The 24567-nt window shown below is 39.6% G+C and overlaps 1 long non-coding RNA gene across 1 annotated transcript; it reads right to left on the bottom strand.

Moving 5' to 3' along the window:
• Window positions 1-239: 239 nt before the first annotated feature.
• LOC137464855 (uncharacterized) lies at window positions 240-10936 on the bottom strand. Its single transcript, XR_010994451.1, has 3 exons — window positions 10841-10936; window positions 4686-4733; window positions 240-1302 (listed from the first exon to the last, which is right to left on the bottom strand). It is a non-coding gene; the product is annotated as an uncharacterized lncRNA (long non-coding RNA).
• Between the last annotated feature and the right edge of the window lie 13631 nt (window positions 10937-24567).

The raw sequence follows: 24567 nt of genomic DNA, 5'->3' as shown, positions 1-24567 counted from the left end.
ATGTAGATAAGGAAATCTGACAGGAATGCACAGGGGGGGATTGGCACTCATAAAAGGGTAGGCTTTGCTGTTATTTGACTACAATCTGCAGTCCTCTTTAGTTTCCATGTGAAAGGATACTAGTAAAAATGAAACTGGAGAAGGCATGATTTGTTTGTTATTTAGCCCTCCCCTACACAAACTCACATATGCTAGGTGTTTGAACAGAGAATCTGAGCCAGCCACCCCTCCCTGGAGAGCGTGGGAGGAGCAGGAGGCTGTGCTCAAGGGACAGTGAACCCTGGGTCCCCTCTTCTGCTCCCCTTCTCAGAGCAGCTGGTCAGTCTGCAGGATCAGCTCTGCCCACAGTAACACCCATGTGCATGGCACTTGACACAAGTTGTAGGCTTGTGCTAATCCACCTTGCATGGGCTGAAATGTTGAGGTTTTGTTTAATGGTATCAGCTTGTTGGATGGGCACAAAAAGAGTGGCCAGTAACTTCCAGCTGCTGCAGGGAGTGGCAACCAGCAGGCAGAAATGTGAACAGAGGTCAGGTTGTAAAAAGATGTGAGACTACAGATGGGATGTACAGCCCTAAGGAATTTAAAGCTCTTGAAAAACATTTGTTAAAATAACATATCATACAGCCCAGATGTCACAAGGCTAATGTTTAGGCTGCTTAAAAAGTCTTCAAAAGGCAGGAAGAGAATACTCTGACTTATGTGAACAGCCAATACACAGCACTTAGACCCAGTCATTGGCAGTTATGGCAGACAGAGCATGAACTCCAGAAAAAAGGGGGTCTGGCCTATGATAAAGTGTTCTATCCTCTAGGAGTGAATGACTAGAACTAATGTATAATGATTTTCACAAAGCTCCAAGCAAATTCTTTTAGGGGTAGGTAGTGGGAGAGACAGGAGTTAAAAAATAAATTTATCTTATCTTTTTCTTGAAAGTGACTATGTCTGAAATTTGAAACCCAGACACACAAGGATATTACTGTGATGTTCCCTTTTGCAGCAGAAGGTAGAAGCCTTACAGAGGTAGGATTGTGTGCATGCAGTATCCAGCCTGTTCTCTATGCTCAAGAGATACACAATAGAAAAACAGTCAAGCTGTACAAGAAGTCCTTTTAAATTTCACTGAACACTGTATACTGTTGCTTTCAGTGTTCTGGGTAGAGTTTTTATTTGAGCTACATACTTAGTGAAGCACAGTTTGTTTAATCTCTTGTCTTTTACTCTGATTGTAGTGGAATAGGCAGTGGATGGCCAGCAGCTTTACCCTCCTGTTCTCCTGGGGTCACATTCTTCTCCCGGCTCCTGAAATCACAGCTGGTAAGGACTGAGACTGAGCAGGAAATTATGAATTCAGCAATGAAAGCTCTTTCACTGCAAGCATTTCTTGGGCTTCTCTTTGACTCCTGCTGGAGTTCTTGTGTTCAAAGGGATAGTGTCTGTAAATTAGAAAACGGGTAAGGCTCATTCACTTATACCTAGTCACTCTAGTTTCTTCAGCCACAACAAGCAACTGCAGAAACCATGCTGGCTAACAGAAAACTTGGTGAGTGAAGGGAAAATGAAAAGTCACCTGGATTTCTATTAAAAAAAGATGAGTTACACCAGCAGCCTGCTTTGGCTCTGTTCTTAGTGAGACCCATCTGTTCTGAGGAAGCTGAGAACATTTCAAATAAACGCATTTGCAATTTCAAAAACCCCTTTACACTTTTAGGGCAAAATGTCAGATCTTATTTCAACAGATCTCTGTCCCCAGAGTCAGAACTTGAGTCTACCTAAAGGACATTAGTCATCTCATAACAAATGCCCATAACTCAGCAATTTCCACCCAAAACAATTGATTAGAAACAATTGGATCCAGGTGGAATGGGCAGACCACTTGTTATTTCCCTCTTCCATTACTTTTAACTTACTGAATCTTTCTAGAAGATAAAATATTGCTTGGTACCTAAGCAAACTTTCAGCTACAGCTGGTAGTTAGATTTGGAAATAGATGATATGTGATATGGTCCATATTTCAGGTGGCAGTGCCTGAAAACTAATCAAAGAGACACGGGTTTGTGTTCTGATGTTATGTTAACATCATTTATGGTGTTATATTTCTAACAGCAACTGGATCTTGGATGCCATTTAAACAGTTATATTCTATATAGTCATAGCATGATAGTCTCAACACTCATGACAGTATGCCAAGAAATACTTCTGTTTAGTTTGCAAGAGTAAGTTCAGTAGAAGGTTGCCCCAAGGTTTTCCATCAGGACATAAAGTGCATTGTCTTATTTTTCATTTACGTTCATTTTCTTCCTTAAGAAAAGAAGAAAGGAAACAGTAGGAGAAAGTTGTAAACAAGATAAAGAAAGTATTTTATAAGAAGAGAAAGGTGAGAAAATTAGAAATTACTAAATATGCTCACAGGCCATTCCCACCAGAGTCTTAAAATGGCATCACTGGAGCTGACTCCATGCTGACACTACTGAGGGCTACAACAGTGAAACTCTACAGCTGAACCTTCAATGTGGGAAACAGCATTTAACACTTGCAGAAATTGAAACAGATGAGCTAAAGCAGGCTGAAGGGCATTTGGTAAAAACACTAGGTGTAGGCACATGAAGCAGTCATTGCCGGGTGAATTAGAAGGTGCACTTCCAACACATCTACTGACCATCTGTAATTGCTTGTGTTACTAGCTCTTATTCTTCATACACAAGGGAGGCACGCGGTTCTTCTACCGCAAGATACAACCTTCAATTATTTGTCTTTCTCTGTGGGTAAACCCCCCAACACTGGCAGTTAGTGAGGATTGGTACGACGCAGTCTCTTTTTACCCCACAACTTGTTCAAATGTATGTACCCACAAACAAGCCATATCCTGTGTGCTGATATTCTAGATATTCTTGTCTTGTATACTGCAAAGTTACAGTACACAGCATCCTCTGCCTTCTCAAGCTGTTCTGAACGGACTAATCCATTAACAGTTTATCAACAGAACAGTGAATTCCTAGGGGTGCTCATTAAAGCAGCTACTTCATAAATAGCGTCCCACTAGGCACCACAGGGCAGAGACCATTTCCCACAAATTTATTTCAGCTTCCCCGGAGGACAGAAGCTATAGTCTCTTGAACAGAAAAGCATTCTTTCTCAACAGGTCAAGGGCTTCCATGGCCTGTGAAAGAGAATAAGGTGAGAACCTCTCAGGCTTCATCCTTTACCTTTCTGCTAAGTGATGCTGGCTGGCAGGGAAGCAGCATGAGAACAAGCTCCTACCACAAGACAGTGTGCAGCTTCCGTATGTTCCCATGTTCTTTCACTGATATGGGTTTTGTTCAATTTTTTCCCATCTGGTTTTCTCTCAGAGATGTATTTTTAGTATGCTACCAAATACGGGACACAAGATGAACGTATTTCAACAACACAGAAGACTTGAAATAGACTGATGTGAAACCCAAAAAATGGTAGTGAGGAACTCTGATCCAAAAATATGTCATGTACTAGTCTCCCTCCTCAACGTGCACTATAAAAGCCAAGCGGGTCCTAGAAACAACATCAGTCATGAGACAGCAATTTTTTTCTTTAAGTAGAGAACAATTATTAAAGAGAGAAGCATCTTGCTAAAAGATTAAACATTGTTCTTGGCAAACAATCTGTTCCTCCAAGTACTGTCAGCCTAATCATGAGATCTTTATCTCGGGCCCTGCCCAAGTCACTCCTGAAAACTCATCTCGGGACTGTACAATTATCTGCACATTAATACCATGAAATCCCAAAGAAAATGACTATGAACTTTCCAAAATGCACCCACTCTGCTTTTCAGAGAGTGACAGGATCTCTGTTCCATTGAAAAGACTCTTTTTTCCAAGAAGTCAGGATCTGGAAGTTTTGGAGAGTACAAAGTATGAACTGCTCACTGTAGCTGTGAACTCAAACACTGTCATTGGTCCATAAACCTATCTGAAGCATCAAACTTCTCAAATTCAAGTCTAAGTTTCTTGTGGCTTGACCCCTTTGTAAGCCAGCTACCTCAAGATAGATAGTGTATCTACACTGACTCCTTGTCAGTTTAGAAAAGGTTTCCCTTTCCTTCTGAACAAAAGTCAATTCTCATTTTACAATGTTGCATTGCTGAAAAAATGAACTTTCTGGAAAGTGCTTTCTATGCCAGGTGAAGATGTCAGGCTCATTTTCAACTCTTCCAAGTCTGTGAATCTGTCTGGTTTAGTCCTACCTCTTCATGAGAAGACCTCTGAGGAGCTGAGCCTCTGGCTCAGGACATCCAACCTCCCCAGCTTGTTATTGCACCAAAACTCTATGAAGACTGCACTGCACCCTGTTTTCCATTGCAGGAGGACAGAGCTTTTTGCTTAACTACTGCTTCCAGGAAAGTCTTTCAGCACCGTCTAACTACATTAATGTATCTGTGACAGAGCTCCTGAAGTTGTAGAATATGGACAAAAGGGTATTAAAAAAAAAAGTACTAAATTCCCACCTGAAATGTAAAGTGACTTCAGTATCACACTGAGATTTATGGCTACTACAAAAGCTGGAAAACGGAAACCACAGTTCCCGTTTCCCCTGCTGTGGTATTGTTGTGTCAGGACTGCTTAACAGAATAAAATACAGAACTTAAAATTCACATTTCATACAAAACCATACCATTACTTATCACTCTGCATTTCAACATATTGTCTTACCTGAGTATGAAGGAACAGGTATGTAGTCCAGGAAAGTATATTCTAAGCCTATGGAAAGATAGGATTATCCAGATATACAGGCATGGATATTTGCCAAGAAGCAACATATTTTAAAGGGATAGATGGTAGGATTCAAAAAAGGCATATATATGGATTAAAGTGCTAGATTTTTCCTACATGAACTGTAAGGAAACATTGTTGTTCTTCATATTTTGAAAGATACTGACTTTTTACAGGAGTCTGAACCTGAGATTTAGGAACGTGTGATCATTATGGGTCTCACTGTGATCTATCACATGCAGACTTGACTGAGACAAAATCCTGCTATCAACCTGAGCAATTCACTTTGGACTAACTAAAATTCCCACTACAAATGCAGGTGGAAGTCCTGGGTAGCCTCCTTTCATATCAGTATGAATACATATCATATTCAACAAGATTGAAGAAAACTTAAAAATAATCTATGTATAACTCACTACGAGGTGAAGAGACCTGATTTTAGTGAGTTGTTTTCATGGGTTTTTTTTGGTTGGTTGGTTTTTCTTTGTTTCTTTGTGGGTATTTTTGTGTTGTGGGTTTGTTGTTGTTGTTGCTGTTGTGTTTTTTTTTTGTTTGTTTGTTTGGTTTTTTTTTGTAAAATCTGGATTTCATTATGGACAGTCAATAAAATGTCAAAGTGGCTCAGACACCAGTTTTCAGCTTTGTAACATTGTACCAAACCAATGTGGTAGTTATGAAAAAAAAAAAAAAAGAATTACCTTAATAATCTTGGAATTTGAAATAATTTGGTTCTTTTTAACCCAAATCACCAAAGTTTGAGTGAAAAAATGGCAGATGTTAAAGAGCAGCAAAGTCTCTGGACGCAGTAAACCTGTAAATTATATGATTAAACACATACCAGATTACAACACAGGGAAGAAAAAGTTACCTGCATTCAGGAAATGTTTCTTCAGATTCAGAAACAGTGCCATAAACCTTAAAATATATAGTGTCAGGCCGCCCCGGGATCCGGTCCAGCGGGGTAGCCCCATAACTGGCTAATCTACAGGTGCCCAGATAGATATAGATTGCTCCACTGGAGAGACGAGAGGACGCTCAGGCTGCTGTAATCCAGGAGGGTTTATTGAAGGAAAGGCAGATGGTGAGGGTAGGAGGGCAGGTGCAGGGAGACAACCACTCTGGAAGGAAGCAGGCTCTGAGGGCGCCGCCCCAGAGGAGGGGTCGGAATTATGACTGAGGGAGGAAAGGTGGGATCAGGGTACAAAGGACCAATAGGATAAGATGGGGTGATCGGGGGAAAACCAGTGGGAGAGAGAGAGAGCTGTGGCTTCAGCCAGAGAACCAATAACAACACATAGAATGGGGAATTTTCTAGAACTGGGGATGGTACAACAGGGTGATGGACATCAACAGGGGAGGATACAACCAATGATAGACATGAGGAAAGGTGGGAACCCTAAGGCAATTACACTATTGCAGTATCCCAGGGCAGCCCTGTTGGGTCTTCCCCTGGGCTGCCTCCCACAATATAGCTCATTTCATACCACAACTACTGGTTATGACCAGCAAGTGTCAACACATAAAACAATGAAAAAGAAGTGGTAAAATTTTCAAATATCTGTTTCATCTCTTCAGGAAATTTCAGTCTCATTTTGAAATAATGAGTAAAAAGTGAAAAACTTTTATCTGAACTTCATCTCAACTTTCTGGCCTCATTGAAAGAACACTACTGTGAAATGGTCACACATTACATTTAATTGTTTGAACTCAAACAGAAAATCTGAAACATTGAAATACTGAATAGGAACTGAGATGGCTGGTTCTCTTATGAATCTAAAAAAGCCAGGGATCATAGTCTCCTTGGTCAAACCCAAAAGCTGCAATATTTCCATAGACGTCTCTAGATGCCCATGCCCTTCATGACAAGGACATGTGCTGTTGACAGCAGTCTATTTCAAAGCAAACTGTAACCAACATCTTTGAGGGATATCTTGTACCTGAAGAAATGGAGAACAATTTGCCATGCATAAATAATTCAAAATTCAAAATAATCATAAATCTGAAGCTAACCATCAAGTATTTATGTTACTATGATCAGCATCTTTTTCTGAATTTAAGAGAATGTAACATTAAAACTGTGAAATAATGTGGAACTAAGAATCTTTGTTGATGATGTAGAAATTCATATTTTCGAAGGTCAAAGTTGCTGGTTTTTTTTTTAAGGCCAGGAGGCCTTTTTTTCACATAAAGCATTTCATGTCAAGGACACTACCCTTTCCAAGTCTTTACAGAGTAAAATCTTGTCTTATAGGATTGAATTACTTAAACTATAAGTTTTGGAACTGAAGACAGCAGTAACACCAAGAGTGTGGCATTAGGTTGATCTATATATCCAGAATGTAAAGTTAATTTATCTAATCTGTGATATTTAATGTAAAAGTCAGGAAGTCAGGAAGTCTGATGATACATACCAAGATTTAATTAGATTCAACCTAAATTGTGCTATATGTTACACATTGAAGTAAAATTCATGAGAATATGGTGAGAATAGAAAAGCCATTTTGTTGAACTGTTCTTTAAATGTCTGCTCTGAAAGAAGCTCCCACTATCAGTAAGGCAGCAGTTAGGGCCCTCAACCTATTTATAAGTGGCAAAGTAGATCTTTATGCAGAGCAGAACTATTGCAACAGAGAAGGTGAGGTCCCTGGTGGCCCAAGGCATGGACTCCTGACTGACAGGAGACTTGGACACTGGTCCTGAGCAGATTCTTTCACTCAGAGATCTCTTACAGTCCAGATGGAGAGCAGAATCTGAAGCTTGAAGTGTGAAAAAAGGGGTCAAATTTAATCATAGAGAAGCTTTATCTGTCTTAGGGTTTTCTCAGAAAACAGTGACTAATTCATGTGTATGTTAATATACTGATTTTCTACTTCCATCCATTTTCTAACCAACTTGTTTGATAAACTAATTCAACACAGATTTTATATATAGGAAATTCTTTTAATTTACACTAGATTAGTAAGAATGCAAGACAATATAAAGCATGACACAATATTTTTTATAGTACTTCTTACAAGTTCTCTTGATTTTAATGAAATTCTAGTAGGCCATGTATTTGATATGTAGATAGCATGGAGGTATTGAGGGAGTCTACTAGTCACACTGACTGACCCACAGAGGACTGAAAACACTGGATAAAACCAGAAAAGCAGGAAGTGGCACACAGAAGTGATGGCTAACCTGGTCAAGGTCTTCACCTTTCCACGTTCCCTTTCCTTTTATTTTTAACATCTGAAAACTCATCAGTCATAGGCATTACTTCTATTTTTGTACATGGAAAAGCTTGCAAGACATTGAATATCGATTAAAATTATGTAGAGGTGTAAGAGCTTTGTTTGTTGCTTCCATTTGAGTACTTCAGTTCAGAGAAACTACAAAATGCATGTACCTGGTTTATTTGCGTATTATTTATATCACAGAGATGTAAGGATGTAAGGATCTGGACTCAGTGTTAACAGAAGCTGTCATATGCTTTTGTCAAACAATCATTTATCCAAATAGTGTAAGTATAAATAAGTAGCACAGTGCATTTTTCATATTTTGATGTCTTTTATTTCTTTTGCAGTGAACTGTTCTTACATACACAGTTTGTATAAAAGGAGAACAATTTCCCAGAAGTAGTATAAACAATTTTGAATAAATGACTCCATTTGATATAGTATCCATTTGATACTATTTACAAATAGTTTGTGGACAGCAAGTAAGGTGAAGTATACTTTCATGGAGTCCTTTTTTACATTCAGCTTCTTTTCATGTAGACTTGCATGGCTGCTGTCAGAAATTCAGCACCAGGTGTTAATTTTACATTACTGTAAATTACTTTGAAGGTGTCGTTTTCAAAGATCCTACACTATCACACTTATTGTATTTGCTATTTCTCAGTAAACTGACTAAATTTTACTTGCAGCGAGCTTCAAGTTGTGATTTATGTTGCCGTCAGACCTAGGAAATCAATTGTCTCAAAGTGAATTATCTAAACCCGAAGTGTTGTAAATTCCAAGTGAATGCTCCCAATTGTTTTCTTTTTCTCAGCTGCACAAACCTATTATTCCCATGGTGCACAGATAATTTGTAATGGGCTGCTAGATGTATTTGTTAATGCATTCACTCTCAATTTAAGAAATGTTCTTTGGCAAATCCAATAGATGAAAGACTGAAAATAAACAGAAAAGGTCTTCAATAGTATTGACTTGAGTCTCATATAAAAACAATTTGGGTACTTCAGTGTGGAAACAAGTGTTTTGTTACGGAAGCTTATTGTTCCCTGCTGTACTGCATGCTAGCAATTTCTTTCAGATGTGTTCTCATTTGAACATTCTCCTCAATCACATTGCAGCTCCATGGAGCCCATATTTCCTCCTGAAAGGCATCTATCTCTCTTTGACTCCCTGTCATGCATTAGGTATCAGGAAAGTAGCTAAAATCATGTGGTTTACTCATGCTTGTAATGATGTGCCCAAAGTGTGTCAGCTGGTACCATCTGCAGTGCCTGGAGCAGTGTCTGGGAGACTGTGACAACTCAATTGCAGGCTGGAGGTTTTGAAAAACAGGCAATAATTACTATTCCCACTTAGGCAAGAGATCTCCTTTGTGCAGCATTGGGGAGGCCACATCTGTTACAGCGATTACTAAGTCTCTGCCGATCATCAATATTACAATCAAAATAGTCATCAATCTGGATAAAAATCACCATTTCTTTTCAGTTCCAGACTGCTGATCTGGTCCAATTGTAGCTAATAAATTGATGCTCTGTCACCCCTTCCTTTCACGTGCTTTTCTTCTCACTATTATTGTTTTTGCAAACCATGCAGGATCCTGCCACAAACAAGTCCTTGGCAGTAAAATAAGAAGGCAATAAAGAAAGCTGCAGTTACTCTTGAGGAGAGAAATTGGATACTTTAGAAGAACACTGAATTCTGAAGTCCTAATTCAAGAATTTTCTATAAAGGCACTGCCTTCAACTAAACCTGGTTTTAAGTTATCTTGGATAAGATCCTGACTCTCAATTATCTGGCTGATAATTGCTAGTTTGCATTTTTAGAAAAAGTGTGGTTTGTTATCTAACATAAAATTGAGAAAAGCATTGCAGGATGTTTTCTCAGATGAAGTGCATGTCATTTGACTGTGAAAATTCAAAGTTCATTTTAGTCAGCTTCTTTTTAGCATAGCCTAAGACCTAACTGACCATTCATAACTCTTCTGGGATCTTTCTTAGCAGTAAGCATGTGGTTTGAAAGACCATGACATTCTTCATGCTTTTTGTCCACCACTGATATGTGGAAAATTGATAGTGTGATTACTATAAGACAACCCCCAAATACTCTTCCTGTGAAAATTTAAACATTGGATATGATATGGACTTCTACCCAGATGGTTCAGCTAGCCCTTCATTCCATGTTATACCTACCAGAAATAACATGGCAAAGCTGGGTTTCCAATCAGCAGAAATGAAATTTGAGCTCTTGAGACTGTGAAAGAAGATGAATTTTGAAATGGCCAGTGACGGAAAACATGCAAGAGAACTTCTTACATTATATAATTCTGCATTGCCATGAAACTGGTAATCCCTGAAGGAAAGTCTTCAGTGCCATATCAGATATCTTAAGACAATGGTTGCTGCAATGTTCCAAGCTTTGTTTTCTTCACACAGTATAACAACAGACATAACAACTGATAAATATCAAGACAAGTTTGTTAATATTGCATTATTGGCAGACAAGAAAAGATCACCTTACATTGGAATGCTGAGCTCCTGCCAACCGCCAACAAGTAGATAGCTAACTCTGTTTTAGAACTTGCTGCTAATGGGAAAAAAGGTGTTTTGCACAAAAATAGAAATAATCTGAATGTATTTGAAAAGGTTTAGTTTCTGTTCTGATAGTCACTCAAAAATCAGCTCTGATGACAGAATTTGAACAACATTGCTTGTGTAAAGGCAGTATTTTTTTTATTTTTTATTTTTACATAGCTTTATATTTTTACATAGCCCTTTGTATCTTTTCCATGCTTTGAGAAAAATAAGCCCAGTGAATCTGGTGTTATTAGTCTCACTTAGAGATACAGAAGCAAATTCGTACAAAAAGTGAGCAGCTTACCTAAGACCACCCTTAAGATGATCAGATACCAAAATGCATGGCTTGGGAAGAGACAACACAGAGTAGCAAGGCTGGTTTGAAAAGCCTGAGGGTCTGAAATGGAAATTTAGTTTCGATATGTATAATTAAAGGATGAGAAGTATTTAAATATGTATTTACATATGAAAAATATTATGGCAGTATATTTTTTTAAGTTGCTGCAAATATTTTGGGTTGGTGAAAAGGACACCTTAAATGTGAGAAACTCTTATTAATGTGTGGGTCAGGTAAGGGCTCAGATTCATGCTCATGATGCTTCCAAGGAACCTGGCCCTGTGAAGTTGCTGACAATGGCCCTGAAGGAAGCAGACTTGGACTTGTGGTCATCTATTTAGATAAGGATCTAGAAGATTTCCTGAGTTCATATAAGACTGATGTTGGAAAAAAAAGTATTCTGGAAAGGCTGCATTATTTCCACCTCCTCATGCATGTCTGTTCTGTTTAGGGAGAAAGACTGTCCACCTTTCAGCACTCAACACCCTTTTTACAGCATGTCCACTGAGCTTCAGTCCTTGTGTGATGGTGGCCTTCTTGGAATGTGTGCTGTGACCAAAACATGGGATTCCATGCACTTCTTGCTCTGGAGGTCTCTTAACCTCTTTAGACTACTTTTTGGTATCAAGTTTTAAACAGGCATGTGGATTAGGCACACTAACCATTAAAGTGATGAGGTAGTTAGATCACACACAATTCAGGTGTGTACATTCCCATCCTCTGTTCTAGCAGACAAATGCACACAAAGAGGAAATTGGTGAAATGGATGCATTTTACAGTGATGAATGAATGGACTGAATTATCAAGAGCCTGAGCCCACCTATCTCTCAGGATCTTCAGACAGGAGACTGGAACAGCTCTCTCAGAGTGATCTCTTCATGTGAAGTGAATAAAAATTCATTTTATAAATTATTAGATTTTGGCTGCTCTTTTGTTTTGTTTTCTTCAAGGCACTGAACGAGAAGAAAGGAAATAAAAGGGAGATTGTGATTGCTCTGGTAAATATGGATGTGGCTGGAACCAAGAAGAATACATTAGAGAAGTGACTAATGGCCTTGATTATGGTCAGCATATTGAGATCATTGCCTTTCACTGTGGCTGCGAAGTGCAGCTCACTATTTCCTCACTTTCTGTCTGGCACAGCTTGTGCTTTTTTTAATTTAAAAAGGGCTGCAGTCAAATAACAATAGAATTGTGAGCACACTGGTTTTATTACTGGTCAGTTGGCACTGTCAAATTCTTCTCTCAAAGACTCATATTTACTGGACCCATAATTACATAGTGGATCCAGATGGCAATACTAATTTGCCAATATTTGCTTTTTAAAATTGCTCCAGAAAAAAAAAAAAATCATGATTCATTTCTATGAACAGAAAGGAATATATTTTCTGATCCACTGCTGTAACTGTGGATATTCTTTAAAGTTGCCTGTTTTACCATTTTCTTTGGCTTTTCAGCTAACATGGCTTTAATGGAATAGATTAAAAGAACCTCCAGCATATATCTGTGTCTCACCATAAACAAAATTATTGTCTAATGCTGGAGCTCTGTTTCATAGGAGAATATTACTGTAGGAATTCTCCTGTGGGAGTCTTTGGCCAATGAATGCAGCAGACTGGAGAATATTTTCAATATTCTCAGATAAATGAACATGTCGAGCATATATTCAGCAAGTGAAGGCTACAGCCAGGCAGATTAGATGGGAAAGAGAAATCACAAAGGTGACAACCACAAGAATAGCAATGGCAAGACATATGAATGGCTCTTTTTATTTGTTTTCCTCACAGCTTTGACTGCCAAAAGTGGTAGAAGGAGATGGTTGTGGGAGCAATTTGGTGAGGACAGAGAAAGAGAGGATAGATGCTTTTGTGAAACAAGGTAGGTAGCCAGCATGACCAAGTGGAGCTAAAATGGCAGGGAAAAGAAGTTAGATTTTGCAAGAGCTGCGCAGCAGATCTTCAAGACTAGGATATCAGAATTCTTTAGAGACCACTAGGGAAACAAGCCAACATCCAGAGAATCAGTGGCCATGGCCAGAAGAAGAAAGATGGCTTCGGCAGAAACATCCCACTGGCCAAGCAAAGGGAGAAAGAAGTCCTGTGAGGAAGACTGCAGTAGCTGAAAAGGGAAGTGATTAGGTGTGTATAAATGTTTGGATGTAGCAGGTGTGGCTCACTTACTCCATCCTCTCACAGGAGGTGTGCTAGGAATCCACAGAATAAGATTGAATATCAGTGCGGTGTGGGTAGTCAAACACACTGCAGGAGGTTTACATAGGATATTCTGTTGTGCTGGTTTTTTTGCTGCTTGTGAAAATCATCCAGAGGGAAGGAGGCATTTGGGATGTTTATCAGAATGGGAGCACTCTGACAAAGACTTTGTAGAGTGTCAGCTCATTTTCTAGGCTTGTCCAGCGCCTTCATCCTGTTGATACAATGTCACATCCACTACAATGTTGTGCAGGATAAACTGCTCATTTTTTGTGCAGAACATGCACATGTTAAGACTGCAGTGGCATAGTAGATATATGACATTTACACATAATTGCTGTGATCTGATACTTGTGTAACTAGATGATGAAAATGCTTTGCTTTATCTGAAGTGGATTTTCCATGTAATGACCATAAAACTAAATTAGAGATGGATAAACTTGCTGAGATTTAATATGAGCTCATAGCAAAAAAATTTGTTTAAATAAACTTTATGTTCAGATGGGTTTTGACAACCGGCAAAACGGCTATTTCTCATTCTTTACTAAGATATGATCTCATTACACATGAACAATCCCTGCAACACATGCAGAAAATGGCATAAGAAAATCCCCTTTCTGATACAATCTCTGGTCGTCAAGTGTTGGATGCAAGGCTAATGAGCTTTGATCCAAGTGCCAACCAATTTAATTCTCCCAATTATCTTGCCTGAATGGGGACATTTATTAAGTTTCCCCACACGTGCTTGCTGTGTCACAAAGGCAATGAATCATTCTTACACCACAATAACATGTGCTGTGACTTTCTCCACCAAGAACCAAAGGTGAGTCTTGCTTTGTTGGAAAAACTCAGAACACGGCACGCAAAACCAGGTGTTCACACAGGGCCACAGACAAGGGGATCTTATTCTGGTGGTAATCTGTTTCATGGAGGGAAAGAAACTTGACTTTCTTAGTCTGCTAGTGCTGCTGCCACAAGTTTGATGCTTTTCTGGTAGGAAGTTGCTGCTGCCACAAGTTTGATGCTTTTCTGGTAGGAAGTTGCAGCAAACCCAGCCTTATCTTCAGATCACAGTTTTTACCTTTGGTATGGAACTAACACCTTACACAAGGTTGCCCTGTGATCCATGCTGAAGATTCATTAACTGTAGTACAAGTTTCTACTGCACGGTGTTGATGAAGTACATAGACCTATCCCCTATGGGAAATCAAAGCAGGTGGTGTAATCCAAGTTCAAACAGAGGGCAAAAGATGAGAGAACACTGTTACCCAGAGCCACCCAGAAAGAGGAGTGAGAAGTAGTTTGGGTTTTATAAAAGTGATCATGGGGAGAGTGGAAGTCTTGGACACAAAAAGTAAGCAGAGATTCCCTTACTCAAACCTCTCAAATTTGTTGTATTTTACAGAGCAATGTGGTGTCTTGGGGATGGGATGCCAACCCCAACCTTGAATTTGTCTTCTTTTCTCTGCTTCTGTCAGCTGTGTTTCCTTAACATTATTTTAAGATCCTTCTTTTCCAGCAAGGCATGTCACAGACCACCAGCCACCAGACATGCCTATGTATAAGTTCACACCCATTTGATGTGCCAGCTACAGTTCACAATGCAGGTTTATTGGAGGCTTTTCAAATATATTCCATTATTCAGATTCAAGGCAAAACTTTCCTCAGCCTGTCTTGAATAGACTTCACAAAGAGCATGTACCATGCAACATTGCTTACTAGCAGGTAGAAAACATCTGATATAAAAAATTCTCATCAGCAAAGCAACGTGGAAGAAATGTTTCTTGACTGCATTGAAGAGATAAAAAGAAGACTGTGGGATTTTCAGGACCAGCCCATCCCAAGTTATAATCTCTAACTTTCGTATTTTTGCAGTATTTCATGAAGATTTATCAACACATGACAATCAATCTGACTTTTACTAAGAGGCATAAAGCTGAAAGCCCATGTAATTCAACAATTAAGCAGAGAGAATCAAAGGAAAAAAAAAAAAGAAAAAAGAAAAAAGAAGTAAAAGAAAAGGAAAAAAACAGGAAGGGGAGGGGAAGGGAGGGGACGGGAGGGAAGGGGAGGGGAGGGAAAGGGAAAGGGAAAGGGAAAGGGAAAGGGAAAGGGAAAGGGAAAGGAAGATAATAACAAATTGTAACAGGCCAAATGCAGAAAACTAGGAGAATTTTTCACCTGGAAAATTTGCCTTGAGGGGTCAGGTTAAAGAATTACCCAGCCATTGAGAGAAGGGCACCATATCTAGCCACATACCTAAGACCTTTCTAAGACCACAGAGTAGGCCCCTTTTAATAACATAAGCTTGATAGCATGTCTATTGTCTTCAATACTGACATATTGTAAAAAAAAAATAAGTACAAAAAACAGCAAGAAGAAACAAAAATATAACATTCTACATCTTACCCATTCATTTCATGAGACTTGTTACTTTCCAGTTGCTTAAGGTTTTGCACAGAGGTGGAGAGAAGGCTAATTCATCTCTTATCCACCATTATCAGACCATAGGCAAACCAGCCAAATTTTGGTCACTGAAAGGAGTCAGATAGAAAAATACAATCTCTGAATGATGGTTCAAATGTTCCATTTAAATGCACCATGAATCTTCAGAATTTTGTATGAGACTGCTTCAAATTGAAGGAAATCCAAGCAAAAATGGGGAGACACACTGAAACAGAGTAAAACTTGGCAGCATGTTGACACTGCTGGGGCAGGAACAAAGGCTCAGCTAACAGCATATGCTATCTATTAAACTTTGTTCTTTGTGTATGTAGACAGAGAAAGGGAGAGAGTGAGAGAGGTAAGAATTCCAGCTCTCTTGGTTTCAAACAAAGCTTTTGCCCAGTTTATCTGATAGCCAATGGAGTCTGGAGAGAGCTAGACTTTTTTGAGAACTATTTCACACAGTAAAATTTTAATTTGGTGTTCTCTCTGCTTTGTCAGACATACCCACCACAATCTAATAAAATTTATTAAAGAATCTGTTAAAGTGAGCATTATTGCAGCAATTGTCTGCTTTGTTTTTGATGAAGAAAATTTTTTTTCAAGCCTGGAAATCTTTTGTTGTTAAGAGACAGAAGGTGTTTCCAATTAAGTGGCTCATCTGCATACTAGAAATGTGTGGGAAACCTAAATGGGAATAACAATAATTCCTCAGGTCCTACATGAAAATGATAAAGGTTAAAAAGATAAAAAGTTAAAAATATAAATGATAAAAGTCCTGGAAGAAAGCCATTGAGCTCAATAGTACTACAGGTGAGGACACCTAATAATGAAAAGAATTTTACCCCGTGTCTTTTTATTATAGATTGAAGTCCTCTCTCCAACTGCAAACAGGAGTTTAAGACACAGGAGGCAAAAGGAAAAATTGAGCATCAGTTTGAAAAGAAAACCTAAAAGCCTGGCCTAGTAAGACGAAATGGTAAAACCGCCTCATTTTTCATTATCACCAGGATTTCTCCTGCAGTTTCGGAGGGCTAACACTTAGTGGGGTACTGAAGATTGTCTTGGCCTTCCAGATCAGTCCCTGAAAAGATTTCTTTCCTCACCTTTTTTCCCTGGATTTCTAAGTAGTAGACATCAGTAGAGCTACAGGAATACTTAAAGCGGTGGCTGATATACCAGAGGGTTATGCTACCATTCAGATGAACCTTGACAGGCTGGAAAAATGGACAAACAGCGACCTCATGAAGTTAATCAAGGGGAAGTCTCAAGTCCTGCACCTGAGGAAGATTAACTACAACTACTGCTTCACACAGGGGCTGCCCAGATGGAAGGCAGCTGTGCAGAAAAGACCTTGGGAGTTCTTGGGGACAATATGTTGCCCACTAGCCACAAATGCATCCTTGTAGCATTTAAAGGATGCATGCTGGTCCATTAAATGCATGCTGGTCTGCATTAGGAGGATGATTGTGACCAGGCTGAGGGATGCAATCCATCCCTGCTACTCCATGCTTCTGAGTCATATGTGGAGTACTCTGCTGGGTTCTGGGTTCCCTAGGATCAGAGAGACTTGGAGCTGCTGAAGCAAGTTCAGCAAAGGGTCACTCAGGTGGTTAAGGGACAGGGGTACCTCACAAAGGGAGGCTAGGAGAGATAGGATTGTTCAACCCGGAGAAGAAAAAGCTCAGGAGGTGCCTTATCAATATCAATAATCGTCTGATAAAGGGAGTAAAGGAGATGGAGCCAGACTCTTATCAGTGGTGTCAAGTGAAAAGCCAAGAGTCAGAAAATTCTACTTTAAGAGAAGAAAAACCTATTACTCTAAGGCCATCAGATTACCATCCTTGAAGGGGTTCAAAACTTGACTTAGAATCATAGAATGGGTTGGGTTGAAATGCACCTTTAAAGGTCAACTAGTCCAAACATCTGCAATAAGCTGGGACATTCTTAACTAGATCAGGTTGCTCAGAGCTCCATATATCCTGACCTTGAATGTTTCCAGGAATGGGCACCAATGGGAAGTCTTTGCTGTGTTTCACCATCCTTATTGCAAAAGTTTTTTCCTTCTGTCCTGTATAATCTTTCCCTTTTAAAGAATTTCCCCTTGTCCTATCACAACAGGCTTTGATAAAAATTCTTGTCATGGTCCTGGACAACCTGTTGTCCATGGCCCTGTTTTACTACTGGGGTTGTACTACATGATCTCCAAGGGCCCTTTCTAATCACAAACACTTTATGAATGCTCACAAATTCAGCAGCTGCATCGCCCCTACAGATGCAGGCATCTCTGGGCTTGCTTGTCCACAAGACTGAGCAACTGACCCACAAGTTTCTCTTGTGAAAGGCCGACCTTTGAGAAAACATTTCTGCAAGGTGGCAATTTGAGTAGACCAGACAAGATGAAGTGCAATATAGTTATTGAGCCATGCAATAAAATGTAATTGATGGCAGTCCATAATCCCCATAGACATATTGTTTCATTTCTTTGGCAAAATTTACTATTTTTGAAATATGATTTCCATGCTGAAGTGAAAATGAAGCTGCCTATTCTGAGCACAGGCATTATCTGGCACAGCCGGCTATTGGGAACACAGGAAATGCTCATTGGTTTGAGTTGGAATTGGAATGAAATGCTACATCTCAGTCAGACCAAGGGCTTGGATTTATTCTCCTTTGGACCACAGAAATACCCTGGAGAACCATTTAGTCTGGCATGTTTCACACAGAAGTTTTATGGAAACATCTCCCAAAATATCATTTTGTGGGGGAAAAAAATTTCCATGTAGTTCCAGTTAACATATAGCTGCACCTAGAAAAGGAGATGATGAGACTGACAAGCAACAGTGTAACTTCCTGTCTGGATCAAGAAAAAAGATAGCCATCATCTCTAATTATTGAATAAAATTACTTGACCAGCACATAATCAAGAAATATTTTGATGTTTTTAATAGAAAGAAATGTGTGTAGTTTATATTAAGATGTCAGACATGGTAAAGTGATCCTGAACAACTACTTGCTGCACTACATCTGTGTCCTAGGTTGACTGTATGATACTTTTATCCCCAATAGTCTGTTCTGTTTATATTGAATAATAAGTTTTGTACCTTTAAGACTTGTTCCAAGAGTGAAGTGGGGGGAGAAGAAGCACAGAGTTTGTTTCCAGAAACTGCACTCACTCCTCCACGTTCCTGCTCCTGGACTGTGTTGTCTGTGGACGGACAGACAGCGAGACAGAGCTCTCCTTTGCTTTTTAGTTAGTTTTAGCTAGCTGAGGCAAAGAGGTTCCCTGGACTGTGTTTTTTTTCCTTTTCTTTGGACCTGCTCAAACCTGCTCTGGACTGAACACCCAGAAGAGCACCGTCAGCTCGCACCTGTGGTCCAGCGGGCCGGGCCTGGGCCGCGGCATTTCCAGCGCCGGAGGGACTGAAAGGGACTGAGCGAGCTGAGCTCCAACCCGTGGACGGGACTTCCTGAGCTTTTCTCTCTTTTGGAGCAGCAAGAGGTTTTATTGTTTAATATTGTTTAGGTTTTCTTTTTAAATAAACATTTTTTCCACTTTTCTCCAAGGAGGTATTTTTCCCAAACCAGCTGGGGGAGAGGCCGATTGAATCTGCTTCCTAGAGGAACCCCTTGGGGGTTCTCTCCCAAATTGGCCCTCAACCAGGACAATCTGCTAGAAATTTTTGTCCTTATTGACACAGAAAACTCTGTGGATGCATCTCCACAGATGTCTGCTCTCAGTAGAGTATTTCACCCACGCAACTCTCTATGCAGCCAAGTCTAGATAAGACTACCATGCATCCAGCTTTTCCAGCTGTATCTCCCCTTTCCCAATTTTTTGGATGCCTCGTTGAATCATGGGCCACCACAGATCTGAAAATCTTGGACACTAAAGCTATTGCCTATGGTGTCTGGATTGCCTATCAAGAATTATGCCAAATGGGACAGGCACACTGAGACCAAAGACTCTCACTATCGCATCCCCAAGTGTTTGTGCCATGGGAACCTCAGATATGGCACCTTGGCATCCTAGCTCCTTACAGTGACTTAGTTATGTTGCTTATATGTGGTGCAGGTCTTGCTAGTGCTCACCACAGTACAAAGCCAGAGCACAGCTGCTTTCAGTGTAAGTGCAAATGTGAGCTTTGCCACAGTACCCTGCTTCAAGGTTTGCCTAAATTCTTCTCAGGAATATGGTTCATAAAGGATATTAAAAGTGTAACCTCCCCATAGGGGTAAATTGCTCTTTAACACTGTAGTTTTGTTTTGACTCAAATCATACAGAGGTAAGTCTTTTCCTATTTCTTTTCTTTTCCAACAAAATCTTTTTTTTTCCTATTGCTCATGTAGATGTCTAACTCACCCATTAAACATGATATAAATGGGATTGTTTTATTGGTTGTAAATGTCTTGTTATTCAGTTTCATATCCCGATACTTTTGTTTTGTGAGGAAGGCAATCTTCCTTACAGCAATAATTATTTTGTACACTTCTGTCATGCTGTCACTTCCTTTCCCTCTCTAATCTAACAATCTCTACACTTTACACAGTCTCCTTACATAAAAAGCTCACACCACATTTCCATTTCTCTAACCATTATTTTTAATGTATTCCCCTGGACCCTTAGTATTTCTGCAGTATTATTTTCAAGCAGGTTGACCTAGAAGGAACAGAGGACATGCCACTGGTGTATATAATTATATTATATTGTTTTCAATATTGTTTTCTATCTTTTTCCTCCTATGTTTTATCAGTTTGCCAACACTTTTTCTGCTCTCAGAGCATATGGTTTGGCTAAGATGTCTGTTGTGACACTTTTTTGCTGCATGGTTATGATTAATTTAGAGCCAAGCAATATGTCATTCTGATTTTTCCTTCCAACTTGCACTAATTAGCCTTTGTCTGCAAGGAATTTAATCTACCACCAAGCCACGTACCTTTCTTTACTCCAGCAGAAGTTCCTCACAGACTTGTCTTGGCTATTTTATTTATGTCCAAGTAATCTACAAACCTTATCTCCTTATTGTGTCACTTGCTTTCTAAAATCATTCCTAGTGAGGCTTTTCTTTCTTTGAAAAACAGAATTTTTCACAGTTCCTTTGAAGTTGTCTGAATTAGCAGAAGCACCCCATAGAGTGCCACAGACAAAGTAACATAGTGTGACAGCCTTTTTCCTGAAGAAATACTGTAAAAGAAAGAACAGTCAACACAAATTAAGCAATTCTGATACTTTGACAAACCCTGTATTGCTTCCCCCCATGACATTTTAGACTCTGGTGCTAGTTTTCTCATGAGGATGTGAAATTCCCTGCTCAGTTCCTCAAAACAGGAGGGAAGGTCTTAGTGTCCCAGCAAGAGAAAGACTGTGGAGTCTGTGAACAACCTCACACAGGACTGATGGGAAGGATGCCATTTTCACAGCTCTAAAATCACAGGATTATTGTGCATGTAGTAGTATTTTGTACAAAGTGACTAAGGTTTTATATTGCAAAAATGAATTGTGTGTGCGCAGAAACTGAGACCAATGGTAGAGATGCAGAAATAAGAGACAAGGCCACCAGTGCAGATATGTGAGGAGCTGAGTAGTAAGAGAGGAATGGAAGCAACAGATAACTTGCATTTTATGGGTCCAGCTGGGCTTGCTCCCTTCTGACACACACAGCTAGAGTTTCTGTGAATTTCCTTGATTTTGATTCACCTAAATGTGAAGTGATGAAATGTCTTCGTCCCTCCCAGTGCAATCAGTCCATCCTGTAGCTCATTCACTTGACCTAAAAAGCTGAGGGGAGGCAGTCCCAAAGCAAGCTCCATTTTCCAGCACTATTTCACAACCCTGAGTTCCTCTCCACTCTTTCTGACTGCTTTCACTCACCTTTGCCTCTGTCTCTCAAGAGTTCAGGAACTAATCATAGTGGGTAGTCTCCAGGCCATATGGCAACAGTGATATGTAAGGAGCAAGTCTTTGCATGAGCATGGTTAAAAGCAACACAGACCTGATCTTTTCATTCCACGTGACAAATAAAATATGGATTGCCATTCAGGTCCATAGGATAATCACTGATTTCAGTGAAATCTTGGTGAGGATTTTTCAAATTACCTGTCATAAGCTATTTCTGCCACTGGAGTTAAGTTGCTTATCACTGAACATTATGATAATCTACCCATTGTAAACATTACTAGAAGTGCAGTTACATAGTTCATTCCTTAATTCCTTTAAGTCCCTGGATGTCTTCAGGCCTACTCTTGAAACTTTACTTGTAGTTCACTTTTCTTCCATTTCACGTTTTGGCCGTTTACTCTGGCATACACTTAACTTTTTTACCTGGAAAATAGTAGATATTTCCCTGGTATACCAGTGATTGACATTAGCACCTGTTTTTCAGAGCTAGCATGAGAACAGAAAAATTGCAGTATCCAAATACCATGATCAGTTGCTTCTGGTCAAACCTCTTCAGCATCTGAGAGTAAAATATTTCTCTGGGTAATCTGTTTCCCATTGCAGTTTTAAAGGTCTGCAACATTTTTATAGGCACAAGGACCAAAGTGACTTAAGACTAAACTATGTTGGCTCACCCTAGGGTAACCCCTATAAATGACAAACAAATCAGCATTTCACAGTTAAAAAACAACACCAACTGTTCTACAAAATCCCCCAGAAGTTTACTGCAGTGATGCTAACAATGCTAGACATTAAGGCAAGGAATTTCCTTTTTCCATTTCAAGAGAAAAAACACCACAGCTGTTTCTCAGTGGATTCCCAGCCAAGTTGAAAAGGTCACTGACCCAATCACGATGTAACACAAAATACTGGGAATGGTGACTCCCTCAAACAGCTCTTCTCCAAAGCACTGTCTAATAACAATTTTAACTCTACAAAGAAGGTATTTATATAATGAGCCTCTTGCACTAAAACCTAACTTAAAAAGGGTGGCAAGAATCTTCGCTCTTCTACAGATCCAACAATCTGCAACAAATATTTTTTAACAGCTGGTAGGAATAGGGAAAATCTGTTCATGAAAGTGACATGCATTACCTTTAAGTTCTGTGGAGGGTCAGTGTTCGCCTCAACAGTCATTGTATAATCGATGGAGGGCCTGTTAAAAAATGCAAGGGTAGTAATTTCACTTTCTCAGCAAAACACCTAAGGTACTACAGAGCCTAAACAGAAAAGGCAGAAGCCGAGGGCTGTAGGAGCTCTGATGATAACTCACATGATGGAACAGTAGTGGAGGTCCTGTGACTGAAAGCATGTGGAAACACCGAAGTGCAGATCACCCTCTACCCTCCAGAGGGGCGAGATGTGTGCTCATTTTCAAGATGGTGAGGGAAACTGGAGGCCTGGGAGGGTTGGAGGAACATAGGAAAGGTTACTGGTACAGCTGATAGCATTTGCACAGGCACTTGCCATCTGCACTGGACTGGCACCAGCAGAATACCATGGAAAAGTGTCTTACTGGGAGGGGACGCCTGTGGGAAGAAGCTCTGAGAACTGATGGCAGGGGATAACCAGGGTAATACCTCCTTCAACAGAACAGTGAAGAAAAGCTGTAATTTGCAATTAATTCTCCTTGTTACTAAGAAGTGAGAAGATCTGACTCTTTGTTCACAGATTAACTATTTCTGAGTAGATTTTCTAATTTTAGTACATGTTTTCTTTATACAATCTATACTTTGAAAGGTTAAATGATTGTATGCCTGAATGGGTCCTACAGCCATACATAAGATTACCTGAGACCTGCTCTTAGCTTTAAGGGTAGATTCAAGCTTCACTTGACCTTACCTCATGCCTTATCCTTGACTGATGCATCTAACAGTCACTAATTCTGCAGCAGTGGTCCTTCATATACTTAGGCACAGGGACTTTTGGGGTGTGCTGGCAGGTGGTAAAGCCAGTATGTTTTAGAACTCACTCCAGTGTGCATAGAAGAGGGAGAAAACATCAATTTCTAAAACAGAGCAGCTGGTTCTGGAAAAGACAGTGCTGAACTGACCGTGTTCTCTTTGGCAATAGTGAAAGAAAATGCCCATTGTAATGTCCACATTTGCACATGAACAGGGAGGCAAAATGCAAGCCAAAATGTATTTGCCATCTTGAGGGGTTATTTCCAAATGTTCCCTTTCTGCTGCAAGCTAAACAACCCTTGTGTACATTTGCACTTTAAGTGTGCAATGAGAGGTTTTTATTTCAAACACACTCACATTTGCTCTCCTTCCTTTCTCAAATAAGAAAAGATTTTGAGGAGAAAATGTATGTTGGTAAACATAATATCAAAAGCAAAAAGAAACATTTTTGTCTTGTTACATTCACACTTCCTCTGTGTCAAAAGCATATAGCTTTCCCAGAACACAGCTTTATGGGGCAGATGGCAATTTTTGTCATCTTTCTCATTTATAAGTGAAGAAAGACAGAAAGGAGTTTTTTTAAAAAAACATTTTGCATTACAAACTTGTTTTATTTTCCTTTTAAAGATTTTAGAGGTATAAATTCATATAGAATTTACACCTCTAAAATCCCCTATAAAGACAGGATTGAAAAAAAAATCTGGAGAGAGGTTTAAAGGGAAAGATGTCTTTAAGGTTTAACTGGCTATGAATATTAATCTCAGTTTTGACATGTCTTGGGAGTTCATATCCTATTTACGTTGTCCACTGCAGTTCTGAGTAGAGATGCCAAAATAGGTATCAGCAGCCTGTTGGGGAGCCAGCTGTGATAAAGTTGTGCTGACACAACAAAACCACAACCTCGTGGATCTTCTCAGACCAGTGCCGAGTGGAGGCAGAGACTTCATGCCTGTGTGTGCCTGCCTGTGCAAACACAAATCACTCAAGCGCTTCAGATATGATATCCTCAATTTCTGGCAAGCACTACACATAGACATATCCCATACACACAGGAATTGTCCAGTAATTCACAAAGCTCTGAAGGGAAAGCATTGTTGTTAATATTTAGGTCAACCACTTGATAACTCAGGTTGAAAACTATAGAGTAAACACACTCGGCATGGGAAAAAAAAAGATAAAGAAAGATAAAACCAAATT

This window comes from Anomalospiza imberbis, chromosome Z (assembly GCF_031753505.1).
Source record: "Anomalospiza imberbis isolate Cuckoo-Finch-1a 21T00152 chromosome Z, ASM3175350v1, whole genome shotgun sequence".
In the NCBI taxonomy this organism is placed as follows: domain Eukaryota; kingdom Metazoa; phylum Chordata; class Aves; order Passeriformes; family Viduidae; genus Anomalospiza; species Anomalospiza imberbis.
The sequence above is the reverse complement of the archived record's forward strand: the minus strand, read 5'-3'. Positions and strand labels throughout refer to the sequence as shown.